Genomic DNA, 9,430 nt, shown 5'->3' with positions numbered 1-9,430 from the left:
TCATAACTCCAACTGATTTTTTATAAACCAGTATTTTATAAATATCCAGTGTGTGCTGTTACAAACACATATGTAGGTAAAAGATCTACTCAAAGAGTTATGCAGACCCGTGGATTTTCATGTGATTGGCTATGCAAAGTTCAGTGACTGAACTTTTCAAAAAGTTACTACTTATTGAGTTTGTTTTTTTAGTTTCAAAGAATATCCACAAGTATCACAAAGACAATTAGAATACTGCTTTCTTTTCTAACACCATAACTGCATAAAGCCAGATTTCAACATAATGTGCATAAGGCTAGTTTCAACAAAAACAATATGTCATAGGGGCGCCTGGGTGGCTTAGTCGGTTAAGCGTCCGACTTTCGCTTGGGTCATGATCTCGCGGTTCGTGGGTTCGAGCCCCGCGTCGGGCTCTGTGCTGACTGCCAGCTCAGAGCCTGGAGCCTATTTCAGAGTCTGTGACTCCCTCTCTCTCTGACCCTCCCCTGCTCACACTGTCTCTCTCTCTCTCTCCCGGAAATAAATAAAACATTAAAAAAAAACTTATATAAAAAAACAATATGTCATAAAAGGTAAATGCAAAAGCAGAAAAGAATTGATGGTTGTCAGAGGTTAAGTTAGTGGGTGGGGAATGGGTGAAACAGGTGAAAGTGATTAAGAAGTATAAACTTCCCGTTACAAAATAAATAAGTCATTGAGATGAAAAGTACAGCATGGGGAATATACTCAATAATATCATAGTATCCTCCTAATCCTATACGTGCAAACATATGGTACCTGTCCTTCTCTGCCTGACTTATTTCGCTCAGCATAACACCCTCAAGGTCCATCCATGTTGCTACACATGGCCAGATTTCATTCTTTCTCATTGCCATGTAGTATTCCATTGTATAGATGGACCACATCTTCTTGATCCATTCGTCAGTTGATGGACACTTAGGAGGACTGTGGGGGAGAAGAAGGGGAAAGATAGTGGGGGAGAGGGAGGGAGGCAAACTATGAGAGACTCTTGAATACTGAGAACAAACTGGGGGCTGATGGGGTGGGGGGAAGGGGAAGGGATGTAATGGGCATGGAGGAGGACACTTGAGGGTATGAGCACTGGTTGTTATATGGAAACCAACTTGACAATAAACTATTAAAAACTTTTTTAAAATAATATCATAATAATGCTGCATGATGACTAAACTTATTGTGGTGAGTATTGAGTAATGTATAGAATGGTTGAATCACTGTGTTGTACACATGAAACTAATAAAACACTGTATGTCAACTATATTTCAAAATAGGAAAAAATGCAGAGGAGAATTCTGTCTTTTATTAAACCAGACAAAGTTACTACAATGTAAAACGATGACATTCTCACTTGTTGTGTGTGTGTAAAATATAGTTAACATGTAAAGCATTTATAATTTTATTCTGAAATGAATAAATATTTTTTGATTCATCAATTTAAATTTCTAATGTGGTAAATGTCTGTGTATATAATGTACAGGGAAAAATGTGCTTCAGAGCCCTCAATCAATAATTTTTAAGAATGTAAAAAGATTGAGACCAAAACGTTTGAAAAGCAATTAATAGAGGATGGGCCAGGAACTAGCATTTAATTGAAGGAAAAATTAAACTTAGCTAAGCATCTGTTCTTCAATATAATCCTCAGAATAAATGAAGTAGTATGATCATGCAGTAACATACAATAATAACATTAGAATATTATTCAATATAGTCATAATAAAAATAACATTTGAAGATGTTTTCTATGTATCAAACATTTAAGTGCTTCATATGTGTGGTTCACTGAATTCTAAGCAAACCCATAGGAGGTAAAGTACAATTGTTGGCATCTTTTATATGAAGAGAAGTAGGGTCTTCAAGTTTTGGCAGCTAGACTAGCATAACTGGGAATGAATCAGGTCTTACTGATTCCTGTATGTACCATCTAAACCCCTGCCCACTTTCCCTGGAAGGGCATTGAGAATCNGTCCTTCTCTGCCTGACTTATTTCGCTCAGCATAACACCCTCAAGGTCCATCCATGTTGCTACACATGGCCAGATTTCATTCTTTCTCATTGCCATGTAGTATTCCATTGTATAGATGGACCACATCTTCTTGATCCATTCGTCAGTTGATGGACACTTAGGAGGACTGTGGGGGAGAAGAAGGGGAAAGATAGTGGGGGAGAGGGAGGGAGGCAAACTATGAGAGACTCTTGAATACTGAGAACAAACTGGGGGCTGATGGGGTGGGGGGAAGGGGAAGGGATGTAATGGGCATGGAGGAGGACACTTGAGGGTATGAGCACTGGTTGTTATATGGAAACCAACTTGACAATAAACTATTAAAAACTTTTTTAAAATAATATCATAATAATGCTGCATGATGACTAAACTTATTGTGGTGAGTATTGAGTAATGTATAGAATGGTTGAATCACTGTGTTGTACACATGAAACTAATAAAACACTGTATGTCAACTATATTTCAAAATAGGAAAAAATGCAGAGGAGAATTCTGTCTTTTATTAAACCAGACAAAGTTACTACAATGTAAAACGATGACATTCTCACTTGTTGTGTGTGTGTAAAATATAGTTAACATGTAAAGCATTTATAATTTTATTCTGAAATGAATAAATATTTTTTGATTCATCAATTTAAATTTCTAATGTGGTAAATGTCTGTGTATATAATGTACAGGGAAAAATGTGCTTCAGAGCCCTCAATCAATAATTTTTAAGAATGTAAAAAGATTGAGACCAAAACGTTTGAAAAGCAATTAATAGAGGATGGGCCAGGAACTAGCATTTAATTGAAGGAAAAATTAAACTTAGCTAAGCATCTGTTCTTCAATATAATCCTCAGAATAAATGAAGTAGTATGATCATGCAGTAACATACAATAATAACATTAGAATATTATTCAATATAGTCATAATAAAAATAACATTTGAAGATGTTTTCTATGTATCAAACATTTAAGTGCTTCATATGTGTGGTTCACTGAATTCTAAGCAAACCCATAGGAGGTAAAGTACAATTGTTGGCATCTTTTATATGAAGAGAAGTAGGGTCTTCAAGTTTTGGCAGCTAGACTAGCATAACTGGGAATGAATCAGGTCTTACTGATTCCTGTATGTACCATCTAAACCCCTGCCCACTTTCCCTGGAAGGGCATTGAGAATCTTCATCTTAAACTAGCATATTCAACAAAGAAGTGTGTGTTTCAACCAGACTCAGGTGTTTTCCTAGGTCTGGCCTGTGAAGAGCACAAAAAAGAATTGCCAGAAGGGCACTGCCTATACTCAGCAAATATTTATGCCTGCCTCCCACAAGTGGTGGCTTTCCTAGGTGTGGTGATTCTGCAGTTAACAAAACACAGGCCAACACAGATTGGTAAAGGATGGAGCCCTGCAAAAGCAGACACCTTTGTAACAGAAATGTTACATCTACTCCCTTAACTTTTGTAAGACAATCAGACCTTCTGATCTGCCTTCTGTCCTCAACTTCAGTCTTCTATTATCTCCTTCCAATGGGACTGGAGCTGAGTGATTTGCATCTTTTAATCTTTCTCTTTCAATCTTTTGTATCCTTCTGGACCCAACATTCTAGACCCCTATCTTTCTTCCCTTTCCTCCTATGCTTACCCTCAGGAATCCCTTTGGATAGCCCATTTTCAAGCCTGCTTTATCCTCTCTCTGATAATCGAGTTTTTTAAATAGCCTGTCCTCATGGTGAAACACCAGGTTATTTAAAGGTAATTTTTGATACAATCAGACCCTTGCACCCAGATAAACCCTAATGTCCTACCTTTCATTCATTCAATCAATCATTTATTCATTCAGTAATGGTATGCTTAGAGACTGATATAATTGTTGCTGGAAATAGTCTTTATTCTTTTTATACTCAAACTCTCTACTTTTGACCTACCTTTTAAGCTGGCTCCTGTGTCCTTTTTTTAATTTATTTTTATTTTTTATTTATTATTTTTTAAATATAATTTATTGTCAAATTGGCTAACATACACTGTGTATAGTGTGCTCTTGGTTTTGGGGGTAGATTCCCATAATTCATCACTTACATACAACCACCAGTGCTCATCCCAACAAGTGCCCTTCTCAATGTCCATCGCCCACCCTTTCCTCCACACCCCTATCAACCCTCAATTTGTTCTCTGTATTTAAAGAGTCTCTTATGGTTTGCCTCCCTTCCTCTCTGTTTGTAACTATTTTTTCCCCTTCCCATCCCCCACGGTCTTCTGCTGAGTTTCTCAAGATCCACATATGAGTGAAAACATGTGATACCTGTCTTTCTCTGACTGACTTATTTCACTCAGCATAATACCCTCCAATTCCATCCATGTTGCTGCAAATGGCAGGATTTCATTTTGTCTCATTGCCTAGTAGTATTCCATTGTATATATAAACCACATCTTCTTTATCAGTTGATGAACATTTAGGCTCTTTCCATAATTTGACCATTGTTAGAAGCACTGCTATAAACATTGGGATACATGTGTCTCTATGAATCAACACTCCTGTACTCTTTGGATAAATTCCTATGAGTGCTATCGCTGGGTAGTAGTGTTCTGTGTCCCTTCGATACCACCATCTCTTTATTTTTATACTTGCTTTTTTTATAGTTTTGTCTCTTTAAAACAGCAATCTGATCTGAGAATTTTAATGTGGATTAAATCCCTTTACACTTGATAGGATCATGATTAGTAATATATTTGGATTGATTTCTACTTCCTTATGTTTTTTATGTTTTGTCATTTTTCCATTTCTCCTGTTTTCTGTTGAAATGTTTGCACTTTATTCCCTTCCCCCTTTTCACAATGATACACAATTACATGCAAGGTTTAAACTTACCATTATTTTTTTCATATAAATACTTGATTTTAAAAATTCAAAATTAATCAACTTCTCTATACTTCTCCCAAACAATATAATGCTCTTTGGATTTTTAACAGTGAATCCTGAACCTTCAGATTCTCATGTTATTTTTGTCTACTGTCTTAGAGCAAACTTACTTTTATGCCCCTAAAAGTAGTCATTATTATCTTTTTCATAAATATTTATTTAATTAAACCGTGTTTATCACGTTCTTTGGTCACTCACCATCGCTTCTCTGTCAGCCTCCTTTTTTCTCTTGGACACAGGTTTATTCTTTCTGAAGTAGAATCAGTAATTATTTCTGTGATGGTCTGTTAATTGTAAACGTTTCAAACGTTCTTTGCCTGAAAATATTGTCAATCCTGCATAATAAGTTAGGTGAGTAAAAACCCATTTATCCGAGAAGTTGGCTAATAGTAAAATTTTTATTCCTTAGTAGGTGATCTTTCTCTACTCTCTCATTGCTCTAAAAAGATGTGTGCTTTGCTCATAGTTCATGTGTTTACCCCTAAGTGTCTATGTAAGATTTGTTTTATTTTATATTGTCTATGTTTTGCTATATGTTTTCAATCTAAACACATTGAATTTCTTCAATTATGGACATTTCTGAGCCATTATCTCTTGACAGTCTTCCATTATCTCTATTATCTTCTTTTGGAATTTTCATTAAATTTATATTAGACCTGATTATGTTCTTTATATTTTTCAACTGCTGTTATTTCCTTAACTTTCTGAACTGCAGCTTCTTTAGCCATAAGGCTAAAAGTCTGATATATGTATTTTATCACTCTGGCTGATGCTTTTTGTTGACCCTTAATTTGTATTTTCTGTGGTGCTTTGCCTACCCACCCCGGCCACTATCTTCCTTAAATACACTGAAGCATTATTCATCCATTTGTTCTCTTATTCACTCATTCATCACTTATTCCCCACCCATTTATTTATTTTATTGAGTTCTAATTGATCTATAACATTATATTAGTTTCAGGTATATAAAATAATGATTCAGTATTTGTATGTGTTGCACAATAAGTCTAGTTAATATCTGTCACCATAAATAGTTAAAAAATTTTTTCTTGTGATAAGAACTTTTATGACTTATTCTCTTAGCAACTTTTAAGTATATAATACAGTGTTACTGACTCTAGCCCTTTCCACCCCTCCTATCAGCTAGCCCAGAGAGCATAGGGCTTACACTAAGCTATAGATTTGGAAACAAAAGATCAGATTCACACTTTGTATCCTACCAAAGAAAGAAAATCGAAGTTCACCACATGACAAAAGAGATGTACCCTAAGTAAAGCACAAAAACAAACAATGGATGATAGGAAGGAAACGATTTAGGCATTAAAGAATCAGCTCAGGAAATGGGACAATAATTGACTGGCATTACAAAAAGAGCATAGGTCAGAGAAATCTCAGAATTTATCCCAACACCACTCTCAAAATTTCTCTTATTCCCTCTTGGTATATCTCACTGTCTTTTAAAATGTCTCTCAGTTATCTACATCTATTAATTTGTTATTTCTGTCATTCTCTTGCACTCTTCCTTAACTATTGGTCTCTTCCTAACCCCTTACCTTCTACTCTCTTCTATTCTTCTTTCTTCTTTCTCTTTCTGAATCTCTTTCAAAAACTCAATTTTTTCTCTTATACTGACTTTATTTTCCCAAATTTTCTCTTTCTCAGACTCTCAGTAACTCTTTCACATTTTAACAATATCCCGGTCTCTGAACTCTCTATTTCTCAACATTTTTCTCAAAATGAACTCAATTTCTGTTTACCTCCATCAGTCTTTCTTAATCTCTCCTTTTCATCTTTGTTAGTCATTCTAGCTATCCAGTTTCTTTTCTCTGTCATACACATGCTCTCTTTCTTTCTTGGTATTTCTATATTTCCTTTAGTATTTTTTCTTAATGTCTCAATATTCTTCATCCCTCTGTCTTTCTCACAAACTTTTTCTTCAAAATATTTCCCTCAAAATCTTATTTGCACTCTTTTTTCCCCCTTTTTTCTCTTTTTTTCCTTTTTCACAAAAGATAGAAAAAGTTTCAAACTCATGAGGCAGGATGATATATATAATTTCAATACCAAAGCTTCTGTAGTACAAAAGTCAAAAGAAGCAACGAAAGATTGATTCAAGCCATCATCTCTTTTCTGGATAACAGCTTCCTCACTGGTGTTCCTGCTCTGTCTTATCCCCCAACCCTGAACAAAGCTCCATTCTCCCAGTGCTGCCAGAGGACCCAGGTATGGCATCCATTAAATGATGAACTGAATAAATTGACTTGCCATTTACATTTCAGTCTCTCAAGTTTGGTTTGAGTCCAATCTCACAGAAATATATCCATTCAGTACCTAAAAAATCAGCTGAACTATAAATTAGTAAATACTTATTTTCTACACATTATTTATAATGCCTGATGTTGTGTGGAGTGTGCTGAGTGCTGGGAACGAAATGACAGGCCAAAGCAAAAATCTTTCTGCCCAGAAGGAATTTGTAATCTAGCTATTTGCTTGATCAATAAGCACATGAAAAGGTAATTTAAAGGAAATGCCATTTAATCCAGTAATTAAATGACTTTTCCTTTCTCTTTTACTTTTTGCATAAAATGTGAATAAAGCCCAAAGTTGATGGTGCTGGGGTAAGCACCGACACTCTCCTTCACTTGAACTTCACTTCACATAATTTCCTTTTTTTTATGTTTGTTTATTTTAAGCACTTATTTATTTTGAGAGAGAGAGAGCAAGTGTGTGAGCAGGAGAGGGGCAGAGAAAGAGGAAGAGAGAGAGAATCTCAAACAGGCTCTGAGCTGTCAGTGCAGAGCCCAATAAGGCTCAACCTTAGGAATTGTGAGATCATGACTTGAGATGAAACCAAGAGTCAGATGCCTAACCAACTGCTATCCAGGCACCCTAATTTCTTTGATCTTTTGGGAACTATTTTTGTAAATGTTTATTTATTTATTTTGAGAGAGAGAAAGAGATAGACCATGAGCCAGGGAATGGCAAGGGATGGGGGTGGGGGGCAGTGGGGAGAATCCCACAGCACAGAGCCTGACATGGGGCTTAATCTCTTAAACCATGAGATCATGACCTAAGCCAAAATCAAGAGTTGGACGCTTAAATGACTGAACCACCTAGGAACCCCCGAGAAATCTTTTATTTTAGGTGACCTTATGGAACTTATATTCTAGTGGAACTGGAGTGGAAGAAGACAAACAAGGCTGAGCTTACAGCAGGAAAGTACTTAGCACAGAACTAGCCCACAGAAAGTCTCCAAGAGTTACCTGTAAGCATTATTATTCAAGGCTACAACCCCACCTCCAAAAACCTTTCTCAGATAATACTAGCTGCATTCTCTATTATTTTAATTTGGATGTTGTTTAGAGAAAATCTCAGGATTCTCAGTACATGCAAGTTTAGTACTTTATCCCAAATGGTCTCATGAAACTATGCCTAGTGTTTGAATCCCAAAGATGCTTACTTGAGTAAGTTCCAGAATTTCTCTGAAATGCAGCTTCTTTTTCTTTAAATAGAAAAAATATATATATTAGTAATAAACTCTTTCTGTAAGTATGCTCCCTTTTAATTACTGGTTTCTCTTTTTCTATTCTCTTTTTTTTCTTGAAAATCTTATTTACTTTATTCTTTTCAAAGAACTACCTACTTTTTTGATTTGTTGATCTGTTGTTCCTTTGTTTCTGCTTTATCAGTTTCTCCTTATCTTTATCATGACTCCTTGCTGTTTCTTTGAGTTTATTTTGCTGTTCTTTCTCTAAATCTTTTTTTTTCTTACAAATAGTTTATTGTCAAGTTGGTTTCCATATAACACCCAGTGCTCATCCCCACAAGTGCCCTCCTCCATGCCCATCTCTCCCCTCCCCCCTACATCCATCAGTCCTCAGTTTGTTTCTCAGCCTTCAAGAGTCTCTCATGGTTTGTCTCTCTCCCTTTCCCCCACCATTTCCTCCCTTCTTCTCCCGCATGGTCCTCAGTTAAGTTTCTCCTAATCCTCCTATACGTGCAAACATATGGTACCTGTCCTTCTCTGCCTGACTTATTTCGCTCAGCATAACACCCTCAAGGTCCATCCATGTTGCTACACATGGCCAGATTTCATTGTTTCTCATTGCCATGTAGTATTCCATGGTATAGATAAAAAAAATATGGAACGCTTCACGAATTTGCGTGTCATCCTTGCACAGGGGCCATGCTAATCTTCTCTGTATCGTTCCAATTTTAGTATATGTGCTGCCGAAGCGAGCACTGTTCTTTCTCTAAATCTTATGTTCATCACCTAGATTTAAAACGTTTCTCCTTTTCTATGATATATGTTTAAGGTTAAATCTTTAACCTCATTCCACACATTTTGCCTCAGTATAGATCACTTCTAAATATAAGTGTTTTATATTTTCCACTGTGGCTTTTCCCTTAAGCCATTAATTTCTTAGAAATTTAGTTTTATTTTCCAAATATATGAGTTTTGGGGGAGGGGGATCTTTTTCCCCCTTTAATTCTTAATTTGCTGCATTGCAG

The 9,430-nt window shown here is 36.0% G+C and overlaps 1 non-coding gene across 1 annotated transcript; it reads right to left on the bottom strand.

Moving 5' to 3' along the window:
* Window positions 1–9,054: 9,054 nt before the first annotated feature.
* Window positions 9,055–9,161, bottom strand: LOC144234421 (U6 spliceosomal RNA). Its single transcript, XR_013335943.1, has one exon. It is a non-coding gene; the product is annotated as a U6 spliceosomal RNA (small nuclear RNA).
* Between the last annotated feature and the right edge of the window lie 269 nt (window positions 9,162–9,430).

The sequence above is a fragment of the Crocuta crocuta genome, unplaced genomic scaffold (genome assembly GCF_008692635.1).
Source record: "Crocuta crocuta isolate KB4526 unplaced genomic scaffold, BGI_CrCroc_1.0 scaffold45, whole genome shotgun sequence".
NCBI classification, from domain to species: Eukaryota; Metazoa; Chordata; class Mammalia; order Carnivora; family Hyaenidae; genus Crocuta; species Crocuta crocuta.
Note: the sequence above shows the minus strand (reverse complement) of the source record. Positions and strands in the feature narration are given on the sequence as shown.